The sequence below is a fragment of the Microcaecilia unicolor genome, unplaced genomic scaffold, assembly GCF_901765095.1.
Source record: "Microcaecilia unicolor unplaced genomic scaffold, aMicUni1.1, whole genome shotgun sequence".
NCBI lineage: Eukaryota > Metazoa > Chordata > Amphibia > Gymnophiona > Siphonopidae > Microcaecilia > Microcaecilia unicolor.
This window is the reverse complement of record NW_021962903.1, coordinates 393,634-414,037: the sequence shown is the minus strand read 5'-3', so window position 1 is coordinate 414,037 and position 20,404 is coordinate 393,634. Positions and strand designations below refer to the sequence as shown.

At 46.4% G+C, this 20,404-nt stretch overlaps 1 protein-coding gene across 2 annotated transcripts in view; it reads right to left on the bottom strand.

The window, feature by feature from the left end:
* The window catches only part of LOC115458644 (E3 ubiquitin-protein ligase TRIM56-like), a 64,580-nt gene extending 44,505 nt beyond the window's left edge, over nt 1–20,075 (bottom strand). Inside the window, exon 1 of one of the 2 annotated variants that reach the window (XM_030188484.1) lies at nt 19,994–20,075. The gene's annotated coding sequence lies outside the window, so the exon portion shown is untranslated. The remainder of the gene's footprint in view (nt 1–19,993) is intronic. The other variant, XM_030188485.1, reaches the window with a different exon arrangement.
* Nucleotides 20,076–20,404: the final 329 nt, after the last annotated feature.

Here is a 20,404-nt window from a genome sequence, read left to right as displayed (position 1 = left end):
TCTGATTTTAGAGCTGTGCTATGCTGAGTTTCTGCAGGTTATGGATTCCAAATTATTCCGCCCGTACTCAGCCATTTTATCACGTTAGCAGGTAAACAAAAACTTAAAAATGAACCTATCCATTTCACCACAGAGGTGACTGAAAACCTTATGTCCATTGTTAAAGATGTTATGCTCAGTTCCCCCTTGTCTACTATTGATGTTTCCCAGGATGTCCATTTATGGATTGTACATTCTGAGGACACTTGGTCTGCCCTAATAACCCAGGCAGACGAGGACATAGCTTGTGGGTATTTATCAGGAACATTTACTCCTGTTGAAAGAGCTTTTGCCCTCTGCAACAAAGTATTGGTCGCAGCGGCAACAGCAATAATGAAGCTCTACAGCTATGTCCCACATCTACCCGTTGTTCTCCATACTTCTCATGATGTTAAGTACCTTTTAGACAAACAGATTAGTCACATGACTCTTTCTCACTTATAGAAGTATCAAGTGCTTTTATTTAGTGTAGTGCATTCAATACATCCACAGACTATGACAGATATTCAACATCTTGATCCCCTGTTCACAATTACACTTAACGCCCAAAGTGCTCTTTTTCTACACCAGTGCACTGCTCAGTTGCCCCCCTGCCTGATTCCCTTACCATCCATTATGAGATATTACAGAATAGACAAGTATGGTTCACTGATGGTTCATGCCAGCACGACAAGGCCGGCTTTGTGGCCATACACTACACACCTGATGAGACCATTCTTGACTCTGTCCAGTTTATGCTCCCTGACAATTACACTGCCCAAACAGCTGAACTTGCAGCTGTACACTACGTCTTACTGTTTAAGACTTTGGACACTGACCTCTCCATAGTAACAGACTCTGACTATGTCTTTTCCTCTCTACACTCCCATGCCTGTAAGTGGAACCAGAGGGGTATGATTTCCTCTACTGGTCAGCCCTTAAGCCATCTGCCATTGTGGACCTCCCTTTTTGAGGCGCTCCAACATCGCCACCAGAATAGCCTTCGCACAACCATTTCCTGGATCAGAGGTCACCAGGAGACCACCTTTTCCTTCGCTATCAATGATAACAATATAGCTGACGAGTTGGCATGTCAGGTTATGTTCATCTCTGACCATACACTGATGTACGCCCCTGACACTGTCACCCCGCCCTCCTCAACCACACCACCTACCCCCCCTCCAACCCCACCCGACACTCCCCCTCCTACACCACCTTCCTCAAACACCACTCCCCCTGACACATCTGCCCCCCTTGAAGAAACCCCTCCCCTTAACCCCCTTTCCTCAGATTTTTCATCCACATTACAGTCTTCAATCACACAAGCAGAACAAGTAATGGAAACTTGCAGGCTGCTTTATTAATCCTGATGGTCTCTGGACCCACCCTAACTGCCAATTATGTGCTTCTCACTACATTGTCTCTTTACTCCTGCACGCCTTACATTATCCACTTCATTTGAATGCCGCATCATTATATGATCAACTCTCCACTAAACTGTGGGCACCACAGCTGCCAGAATTATGTAAGACTGTTGTTCAGAACTGTTACAAATGTTTTCTTTACATACCTAAGCGTGGACCTGCTATACCTCCACTAGGTGTGGAGATATACTTTATCAGAGATATTATTCTTGGTTTGATTTATATATGTGTCCTTTTGCCTCATGCGGAAGTTGGTCAATGGTGTGGTGGTATGCAGGTCATGGTCAATACCAAAGTATTGATAATCCCTTACGAAAGAGTATCACAATATTAGAACCAAAGATAGATGTCAAACACTGCCAAATGACTAAATGCAACCCTGTGGCCATTACCTTTAGAGGTGTGACATCAGCTACTTATCAAGCATATTCCCTTGGAATAGATTGTATTGGTAGAGACCCCATTGGCACATTCCTTCTTGTTCGTCCTCGTCCTCCTCCATCAACCCAAAACCCACTGATACCAACTAAAGTTCCAGAAATCGAAATTCCTTATCAAGTCCATCAGATTAACAGTACAAAGGACTGGGTTGCACTTGAAACTGGAATGGGTGAACATAACCTTTGGCTTGAGTGGGCCCATTACACCACAGCTAGTTTGAATGTGTCCAATTGTTAGTTTTATGCAGAAGCCCGAGCACAACCTGTAGTTGTCCCATTTCCCTTAGACAATCACAACCATCCAGATGGTTTTCAGTGTATGTCAGAACTGCTCCAACCTATAGAGACCATTAATGAAACATGCAAACCCCTTGCCAAGCACTACCCAGAACTACCACTGCGCCAGAGAATACCTCCCCTATTTAGAGCACCAGATTCCAGAACTATATTCCAAACTTGCCTGTCCAGGTATCCAAAGAATAATCCATGATTTTTGGGTAATTTAACATCCTGCAATACTACCCTTACAAAAGATTCCAATATTGGTTTAAATTTCACTGATTTCACTCGTGGCCGAGCAGATGTATGGCGGTATTGTGGAACTAATGTCCTCTACCATACCTTACCCAGAAGTTGGGCGGAAGAATGTGCCCTGGTCCAACTGGTAATTCCATTGGTCATAGCCTCCCTACACCCTCCCCCTCATTGCAGCGAGTAAAAAGGAATCCAGTACCTGGCTCTTTTGATAGTCAGATTTATATTGATGCAATTGGAGTACCAAGAGGGGTTCCTGATGAATTTAAAGCCTGCAATCAAATTGCAGCCGGATTTGAGTCTGTTTTCTTTTGGTGGTCTACAATCAACAAAAATGTAGACTGGATAAATTACATATATTACAATCAACAAAGATTTGTCAATTACACCAGAGATGCTGTTCTGGGGATAGCGGTCCAATTAGATGCCACTAGCAGAATGACTATGGAGAATCGGATGATTCTTTATATGATGTCAGCATTAGAAGGAGGGGTCTGTAAAAAAAATAGACACTCAATGCTGTACTTTTATCCCCAATAATACCGCTCCAGATGGATCAATCTCCAGAGTTCTAAAAGGCCTCACCTTACTTTCTGAGGAACTGGCTCACAACTCTGGCGTTGACACTTCCTGGACCGGATGGCTGGATAAAACATTTGGAAAATGGAAACATCTTTTTGTTTCAGTTGCCAATAGCTATTCTTGCTTGTATTGTCATTTTCATAGTTGTAGGATGCTGTATCATCCCATGCATTAGAGGATTAATAGAACGCGTAATTGCAACTGCTATAAGCAAGAAAGAACCTGCAGGTCATTATGTCCTGTATGAACACCTTACCGAGTCTGTTGCCAGAACGGTGGAAAAAAGAGATTATGTTCCTATGCATTTTTCAAAACACTATAATTCTGCAAAGCCTACACCTACTATCTAGGTAGATTAAACACAGAGTTTTGCTATTGCTTTGTTCATAATTAAAATGCTATGTAGTTTGTATTAGTTTTTCATATTTATTCAAGTATATTTTTATTTAGCCTATATTAATCCTTTTATTAAAGGTAAAATAAAACATTGCTCCTATATTAGTGATACTGTAGAGCTATATTTGCATAATCAAAATGTGACTAATGAGTAGTTCTATAATAACAATATATTAGTTGTTTGTAATCATTTATACTCAAAACTGGTTGAATTTATTGTATGTTAAGTAGTCTTATTTGAAGTCTCGTGTTCCTCGGTTTCACTATGCCCCAGAGGGGTAGGTGTAGGATAGTTAGGCTCAGTGGTGTGCTGGAGCCAGCTCACACCGGCTCGCAAGAGCCGGTTATTAAATTTTCTTCCGATTTGCGAGCCGGTTGTTAAAAAGCGCGAGCCGACTCTCCTCCCTCCCTCCGGATCCGGTCCCTCACCGACCTGACTCTGAGTCACCCTGCCTTGTCCTTCGAATTCTTCGGGGCAGTCTTGCCTGCCCGCTGCCAGCGCTGACTCTCCCCCGCTGCCAGTTCGCGCTTTAAAAATGGCCGCCGAGACTTCCAGAGGCAGCCTCGCGAGCCTTCTGCTGAAGTCTTGGAGGCCGCCTTTGTAAGTCTCGGCGGCCATTTTGAAGCGTGATCCGGCAGCGGGGGAGAGTCAGCGATGGCAGTGGGCATGCCCCGAAGAATTCAAAGGACAAGGCAGGGTGACCCAGAGTCAGGTCGGTGAGGGACCGGATCCAGAGGGAGGGAGGGAGGAGAATTAGCTGAACAACTAGGGAGGAGGTGGCAGGGGAGAGAAGGGAGTCGCTGGGTATGGGTGGATGGAGGGGAGAGAAGGATCGCTGGGTAAGGGTGCATGCAGGGCAGGGGAGAGGAGGGTCGCTGGGTATGGGTGCATGGAGGGCAGGGGAAAGGAGGGTCACTGGGTATGGGTGCTTGCAGGGCAGGGGGAGAGAAGGGTCACTGGACATGAGTGGATGGAGGGCAGGAGAGAGGAGGGTCACTGGGTATGGGTGCATGCAGAGGAGGGTCGCTGGGTATGGGTGCATGGAGGGCAGGGCAGGGGAGAGGAGGGGAGAGAGAAGAAATGCTGGACATGGATGGAGGGGAGGGAAGAGTGAGGAAGGAGATGAGATGAGGGAAAAGGAAGAGAGGAGAAAAACTGCACATGGATGAAGAAAATAGGCAGAAGCTGAGGACCAGAAATGAAGAAGAAAGGAGGAAAAGAATGAAATAAATGGAAAGGAAGCCCTGGAAACGGAGTTAAGAGGACAGATAGCAGCATAATCGGATACTGGGCCAGCATGATCAGAAAAACAGTCACCAGACAACAAAGGTAGAAAAAAATCATTTTATTTTCATTATAGTGTTTGGAATATGTTCACTTTGAGAATCAGGTGCTCAACATTAAAAGTTTATATTTACTTATTTATGGCATTTTATCGCATATTAAACATGAATTAGATTGGAACCTGGGATCATTAAAAAAATTTTTTCCTGGAGTAATGCATTGCCACCCCCCCCCCCCCCACCCCAGGCTCTCTCCTTGGCTATAGCCAGCTCTGCAATTTGGGGGGGGGGGGGGGCAGAGGGGGACCGGGGAGAGAGCCTGTTGTTAAACATTTACCAGCACACCACTGGATAGGCTCCATGGTGGGTTACTGTAAAGGGGAATCCCACATCGTATTTAGCATATATCTAGGTGCTCGTAAGTTATCCTTTGTTATGGTTTTTTTTTCCCTTCGCTATGCCAATCCACCCCTGTCACCTCTGATGTATACATCTCCTCATTAGACGCTAGGCACCCTCTGGAATGGCTGGCCACATGCTAGAAGTCACATGTGCCAGCCCCACCTGTGGGCCTGGCAAGAGGGGAATGTAGAAAAATGCTGTCACTTGCCTCCAGTGAAATACAGATCAAGCTAGGCTTAGAGCTCAGGCCTAGGCCTCTAAAAATCATATGACCATGTGTGACACAGAGAATCTCACTGAAGCAAAAGCTGAGATAAGCTTCCAGAGAGCTGACAGGGGGAGGGTGGAATCTGCTCGAAAAACAGCAGCTGAAAAATGATGACAAAGTTGTGAGCAAAGATGTTTTGGGAACAAACAGGTAATAACGGGTCAAGATGAACATTTAGGGGGGCTGGAAGGGAGACATGGGAACATGTAGAATCATAACAAATTTACTGATGTCTAGAGGTTAGTAGCTGATTATAAGCAAAGATTACCTATGGGAAACTGGAATGCCCATAGGGATCAATGTTAGAAGAAATGCATTTAAAGGATGCCAGTTAGGCACTGCCGGGGAGAAGCCTGTAACCTGTGATGGCACCTGCCATGTGTCACAGAGCGCTGCTCTCCCAATATCTGAATGCCTGCATGATAGATGTACTGTGATGCCTGTGTTAAGTTTGCTTTTGGTAAGTAATTAATAAACTTTTGAAAACTATCCCAGTGAGGCTTACTGATTGAAGGGGTTAATGCCCGGGCTGTGTAAAACAAGCTGAGAATATATTCAAGGTAAAAGTAATTAATTATTTTCATTTGGTAGACACCCTATTGCCTCACCTGCTTATGGCGTTATAGCCTTCCAATAGACTCAAAGTTATTCAAAGTCGTTAACTCGCGACAGGATTGTGAAAAATTACAAAAGGACCTTACGAGACTGGGAGACTGGGCTGCTAAATGGCAGATGACGTTTAATGTGAGCAAGTGCAAGGTGATGCATGTGGGAAAAAAGAACCCGAATTATAGCTACGTCATGCAAGGCTCCAAGTTAGGAGTTACGGACCAAGAAAGGGATCTGGGTGTTGTTGTCGATAATACACTGAAACCTTCTGCTCAGTGTGCTGCTGCGGCTAGGAAAGCGAATAGAATGTTGGGAATCATTAGGAAAGGTATGGAAAACAGGTGTGAGGATGTTATAATACCATTATACCGCTCCATGGTGCGACCGCACCTTGAGTATTGTGTTCAATTCTGGTCGCCACATCTCAAGTAAGATATAGCAGAATTGAAAAAGGTGCAGCCAAGGGCGACTAAAATGATAGCAGGGATGGGACGACTTCCCTATGAAGAAAGGCTAAGGAGGCTAGGGCTTTTCAGTTTGTAGAAGAGACGGCTGAGGGGAGACATGATAGAGGTATATAAAATAATGAGTGAAGCTTCTGTTCACACTTTCCAATAATACTAGGACTAGGGGGCATGCGATGAAACTACAGTGTGGTAAATTTTAAAAAATGGGAGAAAAGTTTCTTCACCCAATGCATAATTAAACTCTGGAATTCGTTGCCGTAGAACGTGGTGAAGGCGGTTAGCTTGGCAGAGTTTAAAAAGGGGTTCGATGGTTTCAGTGGCGTACCAAGGGGGGGGGGGGCGGTGGGGGCGGTCTGCCCCGGGTGTCAGCGGGTGAGGGGTGCTCCGCGAGAGCCGACAGCTTTTTTTTTTTTTTTTTTAAATCCATGCAGCGATCGCTGATGCAGGCAGCGCCTCGCGTCTGCCCTGCGTGAACTGAAAAGAGGAAATCGCTTTGCTGACGTCAGGCCTTCCCTCGCTTGTTGAACCGCACTCTTTTGAGGTAACTTCCTATTTCCTCGAGAGCGGGACAACAAGCCAGGGAAGGCCCGACGTCAGCAAAGCGATTTCCTCTTTTCAGTTCATGCAGGGCAGACGCGAGGCGCTGCCTGCATCGCTGCACGGATTAAAAAAAAAAAAAGCAGGGTGGTGGCTTTAGGGTGAAGAGGGCTCAGGCCTCTCGATGGAGGGGGGGCTCAGATGGGAGAGGGGGGGCTCAGAGGGGAGAAGAGGATTGGTGAGGGTGCTCAGAGGGAAGAAGGGGATTGGGGAGCTCAAAGGGGAGAAGGGGATTGGGGAGGGTGAGGGTGCTCAGAGGGAAGAAAGGGATTGGGGAGGGGGGTTCTCATAGGGGAGAAGGGGTCTGGGGGTCTGACAAGGGGGCAGGAGGGAAAATGGGTCCATGCCTGGGGCAGGTGGGAGAATGGGTCTGGGGCTGAAAAGGGGGGATGCAAGGCATGTGGTGGAAGAAGGGGGCTGGAACTGGGGGCTGAAAAGGAGGGCTTTAAAGGGGACAGGGAGAACTGGCTGGGGACTGGTGGGATAGTGGGGCTGAAACTAGGGGCAGGTGGAATAAGGGGGCTGAAAAGAGGGGGCAGAGAGAGAGGGGACAGACCCTGGATGGAAGTGGGGAGCGTGAGGGAGGGCAGACCTTGGATAGATGGGAGAGGGAGGGCAGACGGATTGAAGGGGCAGAGAGAAAGGGCAGATGGTGGGTGGAAGGGGGAGAGAGAAAGAGGGCAGACTGGGGTAAATGGTGGATAGAAAGGGCAGAGATAGAGGGCAGATGTGGATGGAAGGGAGAGAGAGAAGGCAGACTGGGGCAGAAATAGAGGGCAGATGTGGATAGAAGGAAGAGAGAGGGCAGACAGTGGATGGAAGGGGCAGAGAGAGAGGGCAGACACTGGATGGAAGGGACATTAGAGAGGGCAGACACTGGATGGCAGAGAGTGAGCGAAGACATGCTGGATGGAAGGAAGACAGTGAAAAGAAGATGAGGAAAGCAGAAACCAGAGACAACAAACTGTAAATATATATTTTAATTATTTTGCTTTAGGATATAGTATTGTAGCTGTGTTAATAAATGTTTATAAGTAGAACATGTAAATAAGGTCATCTTTTTATTGGACTAATTTTAATACATTTTGACTTAACTTTCAGAGAACAAAACCCCCTTCCTCAGGTCAGGATAGGATACTGTAACAGCACTATACTGTATTGACCTGAGGAAGGAGATTTTGGCCTCTGAAAGCTAAATGTATTAGTCCAATAAAATGATATTATTTGTTTTATTTCTATTTGTTAATTTGTAAAGTGGTGTTTGGTATTTGTTAGTTTTTTCAAATTTACATCTGCTGTCTTTATATTTTGCACAGTACTAGGGGACGTTTTCTGTTTCTGTGGTGTTGCATTGTATGCAGAGTCTGGCATCTTGGCGGTTCAGTTTAATTTTTGTCTAAATAGAAAGTTTAAATATTACTACTTATTCTATAGTGGATTAGGGTGTATCTGTGTTTGTGAAAAAGACATGGCTTTCAGTTAGCATTGACTGTGCAGGATCGACGATCTGTATTATTCTGTCTGGTTTCGTTTTACAATAGGTGAATTGATGTTCTAGTGCTCACTGTAGTGTTTAAGATGCTTTCCTTTTCCTTGTGTGACTCGTAGAAATTACTGCTTATGGTATGGTAGAATCGCTCTATAGGTCCTGAAGTTTTGTATTCTCGGTATGCCTAGTACTGGATTTGGGGGGGGGGGGGGGTTAAAAAATGACCGGCCCCGGGTGTCAACTACCCTAGGTACGCCACTGGACGGTTTCCTAAAGGACAAGTCCATAAACCACTACTAATGGACTTGGGAAAAAACCACAATTCCAGGAATAACATGTATAGAATGTTTGTACGTTTGGGAAGCTTGCCAGGTGCCTTTGGCCTGGACTGGCCGCTGTCGTGGACAGGATGCTGGGCTCGATGGACCCTTGGTCTTTTCCCAGTGTGGCATTACTTATGTACTCTACAAATAATAATCACTGGATAGTACTCTGAGCCCTAACCATAGAGCTCCACCTCCTCAACCACAGAGGTTTAGCTCCCCTCTCGTGGGTTCAGCGGATCCTCGGCAAGCGGGTAGATCCAAAATGAAGGAAGCCATTGAACATCAGATTGTAGAGAGAGTGGAGGACGGGGCGATAGTTTCCCCCGAGAAACCTACCTCTGGATTGAATGTTGATGAACACGAGGATACGAATCAGCGAAAGTTGATGGATTTGGAAATGAAAGCTCCCCCTGGTTTGTTAAACCTGCGGAGGTAACTCTTGACTCATTATGGGATTTGGTATCTCAGTTGGGAAAATGTATTTTGGATTCTAACGCTAACATTACTAATAGAGTGAATTCTTTAGATCAAAAAATGGTCACACAGGAACAAAAGATGAGAACTTTGGAAGATCACCAAAACAACATTGAAAAACAAGTTAAAGATCAACAAGTGGTTCAAGCAACTATTATTAAAAGATACTACTAACTTGAGAAATAAAATGGAAATTTTTGATAATTATATGCGACGAAGTAATTTGAGGTTTGTCAATTTTCCTAAAGTTCCATATATAAAACCTATGGAGATGTTGAAAAGATATTTAAAAGAGAATTTAGAGATTTCTGAAGAAAATTTACCGCCATTCACACAGGCTTATTATATTCCCGTTAAGGGTGTGACTCAGCAACAAGCACAACCAAGTAATGTTGACATTTCAACTATTCTGGAAACATCGGACTCTGAGTTAGCTACGGCAACACTTTATTGGCTACTGTTGCTCTTTTACCAGACAAGCAGTGGCTTTTTCGGTTATACTTTAAACACAGAGAGAAACCCTTTCTGGGGCTCAGGGTTTCCTTGTTCCCCGATGTTTCGAAAGAGACCCAAAGGAAGAGAAAACGGTTTTTGTTAACGAAATCCGCAGTCCTACAACTGGGGGAGACCTTTTTTCTACAATTTCCTTGTAAATGTATAGTGAAGCATAATTCTTCTAATTATGTATTTCAGGAACCTTCGCAATTGACATCATTTATATCCTCTTAAAGATCATAGGAGACACTAGTAATTAATGTCTGCTCCTCACTAAACTGCTATGATTTCTTGAAATTAATGATCTTTATTTCTCCCAATTAGAAAGTCTTGGGATCATAAAGAGGACTTGAGTGTTAGATTTTATGTGACATATTTCTCTCATTGTGAAATGTTTTTCTTTTTACTTTACTATGCAAAAATTAACACTTTTCTGTTCAAGGGTTTTATTCTTGGAACAATGTTTAAATTCTATAAATAAATAAATAAAAGGAAATGGCATTCGAAGTTGACGAGTCGGAGAAAGTGAATGAAATCTCTATAAATCTAAAAGATGTAATGGGGCAATTTGACAAATTGAAGAATAGCAAATCTCCTGGACTGGATGGTATTCATCACAGAGAACTGATAGAACTGAAAAATGAACTGGCAGAACTATTGTTAGTAATATGTAAGATATCTTTAAAATCGAACGTGGTATCAGAAGATTGGAGGGTTGCCCATGTAACGCCAATATTTTAAAAAGGTTCCAGAGGGGATCTGGGAAATTATAGACCGGTGAGCCTGACGTCAGTGCCAGGTAAAATGGTAGAGACTATTATAAAGAACAAAATTACAGAGCATATTCAAAAGCATGGATTAATGAAACAAAGCCAGCATGGATTTACTGAAGGGAAATCTTGCCTCACCAGTCTAATACATTTCTTTGAAGGGGGAACAAACATGTGGACAAAGGTGAGCCGGTTGATATTGTATATCTGGATTTTCAAAAGGCGTTTGACAAAGTACTTCATGAAAGGCTCCAGAAGAAATTGGAGTCATTGGATAGGAGGTAGTGTCCTATTGTGGATTAAAAACTGGTTAAAGGATAGAAAACAGAGAGTAGGGTTAAATGGTTAGTATTCTCAATGGAAAAGTGTAGACACTGGGGTTCCTCAGGGGTCTGTGCTGGGACTGATGCTTTTTAACATATTTATAAATGATTTAGAGATGGGAGTAACTAGTGAGGTAATTACATTTGCTGATGACACAAAGTTATTTGAAGTTGTTAAATCACGAGAGGATTGTGAAAAATTACAAAAGGACCTTACGAGACTGGGTGTCTAAATGGCAGATGTCTTTTAATGTGAGCAAGTGCAAAGTGATGCACGTGGGGAAGAGGAGCCTGAACTACAGCTACGTAATTTAAGGCTCTACATTAGGAGTCACCAACCAAGAAAGGGATATCGGCGTCATTGTTGATGGTACGTTGAAATGCTGTGCTCAGTGTGCTGTGGTGGCTAAGAAAGCAAATAGAATGTTAGGTATTATTAGGAGAGGAATGGAAAACAAAAGTGAGGATGTTATAATGCCTTTGTTTCGGTCCATGGTGCAACCGCACCTCAAATATTGTGTTCAATTCTGGTTGCCGCATCTCAAAAAAGATATAGTGGAATTAGAAAAAGGTACAGAGAAGGGCAACGAAAATGATAAAGGGGATGGGACGACTTCCCTATGAGGAAAGGCTGAAGCGTCTAGGGTTCTTCAGCTTGGAGAAGAGACGGCTGAAGGGAGATATGATAGAGGTCTAATTTAGTTATCAATCCAACCACCGTCGCCACGGGGGGAGAGGAATGCAGCAGCTCACTGTAACACAAAATCGTTTCAACTCAAGGAAACTCCAATTGGAAGAACTTGAATGCAAAGTCCTCCTGAATAGGAACTGAAGACTAAGCCTGAAATATAACCAGAACAACACTGAAGCTCCAAACTTGACCCAACGTGCCACAGTAGGCTTACATGCCTGCAGACCCTTACGAGGGCCTGCGAACAGCACGAACAGGTGATGCGACTTTCGGAAGTCATTGGTCACTTCCAAGTATCTGATGATGACTTGTCTCACATCCAGACATTTGAGAGCAGGGTACTCCTCCTTATGAAAGGAGGGTAGACAAAGCTGCTGATTCACATGGAAACGAGAAACAATCTTGGGCAGAAAGGAAGGCACTGGGCGAATCGACACTCCTGCCTCAGTGAACCGCAGGAACGGCTCTCGACACAAGAGTGCCTGGAGCTCGGAAACTCTTCTGGCTGAAGTGATAGCCACCAAAAAGACCACTTTCAACGTCAGGTTCTTCAGCGATGCCCTCGACAAGGGCTCAAAGGGCGGCTTCTGCAAGGCCCGTAGCACTAGATTGAGATTCCACGTAGGCACTATCGAGTGCAGAGGAGGGCGCAGGTGATTAACTCCTTTGAGGAAGCGCACCACATCTGGCAGCGAAGCCAGGGAAGCACCCTTCAAACGGCTCCTGAAGCAAGCTAGAGCCGCCAACTGGACTTTCAGCGAACTGAGCGACAGGCCTTTCTCCAGACCCTCTTGCAGGAACGCCAACACTGAAGATATTGGAGCAGTGAAGGGCGATAGAGAGCCTGCCTCGCACCACGATGCAAAGGTACGCCAAACCCTGGCGTAAGTAGAAGTAGAGCGCTTCCTCACTCTCAGCATAGTGGTGATGACCTTGTCTGAGAAGCCCTTCTTCCTCAGCCGCTTCCGCTCAATAGCCAGGCCGTAAGACCAAAGGGGAAGGGATCCTCCATCACCATGGGACCCTGATGCAAGAGGCCCCGCTCCGCTGGCAGCCTCAGAGGCCGTCCACTGACAGCCTGATTGTCCGCATACCAGGGGCGTCTGGGCCAATCCGGACCCACCAGGATCACCCGGCCCGGATGCTTTGCCACCTGGCCTAGAACTCTGCCCATCATGGGCCAGGGCGGGAACACGTAGAGAAGCTCCTGTGCCGGCCACTGCTGGAGAAGAGCATCGACTCCCAGAGATCGAGGGTCCCGTCCTCTGCTGAAGAACCATGGCACTTGTCAATTGGCCAAGGACGCCATCAGATCCAGGCTCGGCTGGCCCCAGCGCTTCGTGATGTCCAAAAACGCCCGAGCCGAAAGCTGCCACTCTCCGGGATCCAAAGTATGGTGACTGAGAAAGTCCGCCTTGACATTCATGACTCCCGCAATGTGGGCCGCCGACAGCTGTTCCAGATTCGCTTCTGCCCACAGGCATAGCTTCATGGCCTCCTTGGCTAGAGGGATGCTCCTGGTACCTCCCTGGCGATTGTAAAAGGCCACAGCCGTGGCATTGTCCGACAGGACCCGTACTGGCCTCAGCACCAAGACCAGGAGAAACTCTAGAAGCGCCAACCGAATGGCTCGGAGTTCCAGGAGGTTAACAGACCACTTCGCCTCCGCAGGAGACCAGAGCCCCTGCGCTGTCCTTCCCAGGCAGTGGGCCCCCCAGCCCGTCAAACAGGTGTCCGTCATGACAACAACCCACTCCGGGGTCGTGAAAGGCATTCCTGCGGACAGCTTGTCTGGCCTCAGCCACCAACTCAGCGCCTTAAGCACCGCTGGATCCAAGGGAAGGCGTACAGTGTAATCCTCAGAAACTGGAGTCCACCGCCGCAGAAGAGAGTGCTGTAGTGGTCTCATATGGGCCCTGGCCCAGGGCACTACCTCCATCGTGGCCATCATGGAGCCCACCAGCTGCACATAGTCCCAAACCCGAAGTGTAGAGGATGCTAGGAACTGGTCCATCTGGGTCTGAAGCTTGACGCTCCGGTTGTCTGGCAGGAATACTCTGCCCACTTGGGTGTCGAATCGAACTCCCAGATACTCCAGGGACTGAGTCGGGCGCAGCTGACTTTTCTCCCTGTTGACAATCCATCCCAGGGAGCTCAGAAGAGCAATAACCCTGTCCGTAGCTCTCCCACACTCTGCATAAGAGGAGGCTCGGATCAGCCAGTTGTGCAGATAGGGATGGACTTGCACTCCTTCCTTGCGGAGGTAAGCCGCGATGACCACCATTACTGTGGAGAAGGTCCGTGGAGCAGTAGCCAACCCGAACGGGAGGGCTCTGAACTGGAAGTGGCGGCCCAGGACTGCAAAGCGCAGGAAGTGCTGATGAGGCGGCCAGATGGGAATATGTAAGTAAGCTTCCTTGATGTCCAAGGATGCCAGGAATTCTCCTTTTTTTACCGCAGCTATTACGGAGCGGAGAGTCTCCATCCGGAAGTGCCATATTTTCAAGGCCCGATTGACTGCCTTGAGGTCGAGAATAGGCCGAACAGAACCTCCCTTCTTTGGCACCACAAAGAAAATGGAGTAACGTCCCTTGCCAAGTTGATCTACTGGCACTGGGACCACCGCGCCCAGGCGGATCAGGTTGTCCAAAGTCTGCTGCACTGCCGCTGCTTTGACTGGAGACTTGCAAGGAGAGTTCACAAACCCGTCTCTCAAGGGCCGGCAGAACTCCAACTTGTAGCCGTCTCTGATGACTTCCAGAACCCAAGCGTCTGAAGTTACCCTGGTCCACTCTCCCAGAAACGAGAATAGCCGTCTTCCTATCTGCTCTGGGCCATGGACCAGGGCCCTGTCATTGGGTACGAGACCCTGAAGGAGGGCCAGAGGACGAACCTCCGGGACGGCGGTCCCTGCGAAACGAATGCTGCTTGGGGGAGAAGTTCAGCTTGAAGGAAGAGGAGGAAAAGGAGGTCGACTTGCCTGGGCGATACCGATGGGCTTCCTGAAATCGGTCCTTGGAGGAACCAGGGCGAGCACTGCCGGCCCGTGCCCTGATCTCCGGCAACCTCTTGCCCTTAGACGTGCCGAGCTCCGCCACAATCTTGTCCAGTTCGTCCCCAAAGAGCAGCTTGCCTTTAAAAGGCAACTTGGCTAGGCGAGATTTTGAGGCATGGTGAGCCGACCAGTGCTTAAGCCAGAGCCACCGCCAGGCAGAGACTGTCTGAGCCATACCTTTACTGAGGCTCTCAAGACATCATACAGCAAGTCTGCCAAGTAGGCCAAGCCCGACTCCAGGGCCGGCCAGTCCGCCCTCAAGGAAGAGTCCAAGGGGGAAGCCCGCTGCAAAACAGTCAGGCACTCCCTAGCCACATAGGAGCCGCAAACCGAGGCTTGCAAACTCAGGGCGGCCGCCTCAAAGGCCAACTTTAAGGCCGCCTCCAATCTCCTGTCCTGAGCATCCTTCAGGGCAGTGCCACCTTCCACAGGCAGAGCCGTTTTCTTAGTCACCGCAGTGATTAAAGAATCCACTGTAGGCCAGAGAAAGGCTTCCCATTCCCCCTCAGGCAGAGGATTCAGACGGGACATAGCCCTGGCTACTTTAAGGCTCGCTTCAGGGGAATCCCATTGAGCCGAAATTAAAGTCTGCATGGCTTTATGAACGTGGAAGGTTCTAGGTGGGCGCTTAGTTCCCAGCATAATGGCTGAGCCAGCTGAGGCTGAGAGAGGGCCTTCCTACAGAGAGGAAATTTTCAAAATGCTCATGGCCTGCACTAACAGGTTGGGCAAATCCTCTGAGCGAAAAAGCCATGCTGCAGAGGGGTCATCCGCTCCATCCGAGCGAGGATCAGTCTCCTCCAAAGATTCTCCTAAGGACCTTTGGGAGAACTCAGATACGCTGCCCACATCCACATCAGAGGAGACAGAGACCCCCAGGGCCTGGAGATCCACCCGAGGGCGTTTGATCATAGAAGCCTCATCACCCTTATCAGACAGGGGAGCAGGGACAGTGTTTTGCATAAGAAAGGCCCGATGCAGCAGCAAAATGAACTCAGGGAAGAAATCCCCCAGTCTGTGCACTTCTGCAGCCTGGGCCACGGCCCTAGAGGCACTCTCAACCTGCGCTCCCAAGAACAGGGGAGAGGCGCGCTGCGCATCCAAAATGGCGTCCAGCGCGACACTCCGCGAAGGAGCCGCGTGGGAAGAATGGCGCTTTAATTTTGCCGCCTTCTTACCGTCGCCCAAGTCAAGGGTGACCATAGGATTAACATCCCCCACCTCGAGGGCGGCCCAAGAAGAAGCCGTCCGAGCAGTGTGGCCGGCCAAAACCGGGAGGGCGGCCAGAGGGAAATGGGCGCCTAAGGCGGGAAAACCCGCCACACCGGAGGAAAAACCGGGGAACTCTCCCGACTCCGAAAAGGGGCCCAAAAAAGGTGACTCTGCCTTCGAACCCCCCGCTTCCCCACTAGATGCGTGCACGCAGTCCGGGGAGCGTCTTTTCGCGCCCTTGCCCTCCGACGTCATAAGCCACGAGGAGACCGTTCGGGGAACCCCCTGCCCGCTATAAAAGGTAAAATTACCTGCTTCTCGCTCCAGGCTGCAACAAATTGGTGTCCCAGTGAGCAGCTGAAATAAACACCCTTTTTGGACGTTTAAAAAAAAAAGATGTTTGTTTTTTTTTTAACGGAGCCAGCGGGAGGGGGGAGAAAAGGAGGGACCTGGCACCACCAGGTTTGCACTTGCTCAGGAAGAGCCCTCAACCCCAGGTACTCAACAAAACCTAAATGAATAGGCTTGGAGACCTAGCCAGAGCTGCTGCTGTGTGTGACCACCACCTGCTGAGATAGAGAACATACTGAGGAGTTTCCGGCAGCACATGACCACATATAGGGAGGCAAAGGATTGCTCTCTATCTCCAGCTGCTGGTAGATGGACACAACCCACCAGTCTATGGATTGATCTGCTTGATGAAATGGAAATTATTTTATATGCATTTAAAAAATACATTTTGTGAAGTGGTAGTAGCCATGTTGTTCCCCTGACATCTGAAAAATGGTCTTTTTGGTGTGGAATGCTCAAGGTACCACAATATCTGTTCTGTAGGTCTTTTAAAAGTTTCACAACCCAACCAGATTGAACTTCCAGGTGTAATAAGTGACAGCTGCCATATAATAGTGCTTGAGCTGGCACTAGGCTGACTGAACATCCCAACCAGGGGCAGCATTTGGGGGATGGTGAGGAATGCGGGATGCCCCAGTGCAGAGACTCATTGCCAGGCCTCTCTTGCATAAGTCAGTAGGAGCCATGCTTGAAAAATACAGAGGTTAATATTCTGCAGGTGGCAGTTGCAATTTGTTAAAACACCGACCGCTGTTGCTGAAATTATGCCCAGATACTCAGTGCTGGGTATGGGCATTAAATATCCAGGTATATGCGGATGGCTGGCACTTAACCAGCTTAAGTGCTGATATTCAGCCCTTAACCAGAAAAGTTAAACTGGCCAAAGACAGAACTGCTATTTATGCGGTCCTAACTGGTTAAGTGCTGACTCCACCCCCAGACTTCCCACACAATAGCTGGCTTCAGCTTTAGCAGTTAGAGGGGATATTCGGGGTACTTTATAGTTTATTAAAACTTGATATACTGCCCAAGCTGACGCAGAGCTGAGAAGTTTACAAAATTAAAATCAAAACAAAGAGCAGAAAAGAACTACATTCATTGAGAAAGAAAAGATATAGTCCGCTCACACAAGAGCAAACATACTAAAACTAAAGAGAGATGGTGTAGGGGGTGAGGTTGCACTACTTGAACTACAAGGACTTTTTATACTTGGACTTTGCATATACTTTTGTGTTTTAACCAAAGAATCAGAGTTCCTCTAATGAGCCTAAACTAAAACCCTTACAGCTTGAACTTGGTAATAGTAAACCCTATTTGTTAACCAGCAGCTAGATAACAATTTCTAGTAGTCAGCAATTAAAGTTTGTAAGGGAGACAGCTAGCTCTGTCAGCGCAGTCTTGTGATCAATACACAGAGGCTGTATTATGTGGATGTGCTGAAACAATGCAATAAGTTACATTTTCTTGCAAAGTAACACTTTCTGTGAAACTGACGTATTCTTTCTCTGCGAGAACTACAGAACTACTAATTGTACTGCGCATGTGCTTGTGTGATGTATGGCATGTGTTATGCGCATGATCACTAATGATGTATAAGAATGAGTGTCGGATGACGCTCGGGGTGCAGTATCCTGAGTCTGAACTTAGTACTGTGTCAGCTAGCTAATAAAAGTTGCCTTGCTTTGGAAGTCAGCGTCTCAGCCTCCTGATTTACTTGCTGAACAGTCCGGTTACAATGGGAGGAAGGGAAAAGACAAATCAGAGAAAGGTGAGAATGAATCAAATACTATCCGGGTAAATGCCACTGAATATTCCCTCAAGGCCTGGTCAGCGTGATTTAATCGGGTAAGAGCTTCTTTTAACCACTTTGAATATTGACCCCACAGTCACTCACTGGTAGAGCCAGCACAGATCCCAATCCTCCCAGTGAAAAAATACCAGCTTCACTCATGTCACTCACTGTAGATTCTTTAGAGATTTCTCTTCCATCCCTCCACCTCCACCTCCCTCTGAAAAAATTAGGGCCCGATATTCAAAGCTGTGTATGAGACTTAAAAAAAAATCTGTGTCACCTGTATGGAATGGGGGTTGGGACAGGCTGTGGGCTGGAACAAAATTTACCTGGAGAGCAGTGAAATTCTGCTGTGTCCTGTTAACTTATTCACATAGGTTAGGCCAGCAAAATAGCTAGTGTAAGTAATGACAACTGCTTCAGTGCATTCTCATGAATATTCATGAATATTATTGTGCTAGAAAATACACAAATATATAGCAAATCTCATTTTTATTTTTTCCAATTTGCACTGTAACGTTTGCTTCTCTTTCCTCTCCACCCAGCCTACAATGTGAATTTGGGTTATCTCTTCCTAAATCAATCAAGTTTACAGATGATTACCTAACTTTTAGAAGTCTTCTAAAAACACATTTCTTCAGTCTGGCCTTTCTGAATACAAAGAACTCCATTTAAATTTTACCCACACCCTTTTCTTAATATTTCCCATCTAGTCCTGTGGACCAGATAAGCTTATCCTGTGTCCCCTAATTTATCCTCAAGGAAATATGAGTTTTCAGTTTTGGCACAGTATAAGGCATCACAAGAACAACAAAATATAAGAAAACCACTGGACTGCATTAGGGGCTTATAGCCCATTTAGTTTAAACAAAAGAGATCTGCATGAAACAAAATATTTATTTTTATTTGGAGTTATAAAACCACTTGCCCCTGAAACATGTTCCAAAACAGAATAATCCATTTGTGTATCTAAAAGGCAAACTTCTACAAAACAGATGAAAATGTGATTTCATGTGCCTCAATGAAAAGAGAGTTTAATTCTACTTCCATTTAATTTCAATATATTCTATCGTCGTTATAAACACCAGGCTTCCCATGGCAGATTACAACCAGTTAAGAAAGATGAACCCATTAGGAAACAGAATATTCTCACTGAAATCTGGCCATCTGAAGAAAAAATGAGCACAAACTGGTTGGTTTTAGGGCTATTCATTTATGTCTTTTCTCCTCCACCTTGTTAGGCACTGCCTAACAAAAACAGTGTTAGACAGTACTTCTTACAGAGAGATGGACCGACAATAAAGAACGACAACGTGGACGCAGCAGCTCACAGGTTTGCTGCTGTGTTTTGAGTGAACGGCAATGACGGCTGCGCGGGGGAGTGGAAACAGAGATTAATCAAATGTCTTCCTTTACAGTAGACCAGATAGGCTCACTTCCACTCCTGTCTATTACACCTCCTTGGTTTAACCTCCTTGAAGATTCGCCTCGGAAACAGAGAATCGCAGCGCTGGGTTATGGGTGGTGATCGCTGCATACTGTAAGTAGCAGCGGCCGTCAAAACAAAGACGCGCTCCAGTCTTGAGGTCGTAGGTAGATCTGGAAGATCCCGCAGATCTGGATATTACACCGCCCCATTTTAAGCTGCACAGTACCTGCATTTTTGTACATTTTGTCTCACAATACAAGAAGAACGCTAAACACAGACGAGCAACGTTCAGCTCTAAGTGGCTGAGATGCAATTAAAAACAGAAGCAGAGGCGAAGGGTATTATAAAGATGAAGTGGGGGTTCTGAGGGTGGAGTGAGACTGAGAATGGTGAAGAACGTGAGCAGTACAGGCTGGGAAATCCCACGAAAGAGAGGGAAGAATGATTTTTGTTTTCTTACGTTGAGTCCCATGGAAACAAGTCCGAAAACCACTGCCATAAGCTGTAGCTGCTTGTTTAGCTTATATAAATTCGGCCCTGGGTCTGCTGTATTATATCCATTTACCTGTACTACTTGCATTCACAGACCAGCTGCTTCAGTTGTCCTGTCTGATTGCTTTCCCAGGCAGCACAGAAATTTACTACCACGTCTTCAGTGATAGCCAATGACTGCAGCTGTGTGCTCCCTGCTCGCCAAATCTCGAGAAATGAAACTGAAAGCCTCAAGGAGGTTTTTCATAGGGACAAGGCAAACAAGCCACGCTGCAGCATCTCTAATTCAAGCAGCTTTATTGAGATGACAGTTTGTACCTTCTCTCAGATAGTGGTAAATGGAAAGAATTAGAAAGTGTAGAAGGAAAATGTGTTGCTTATATCTTGGACACACAAGGGGTTCAATTAGCACAAGTTGGAACAAACCCTACACTTTTAGTTAAGAGAATGTAGTGCAAGCCAGTCGAATAGCTAGAAGCTGAAT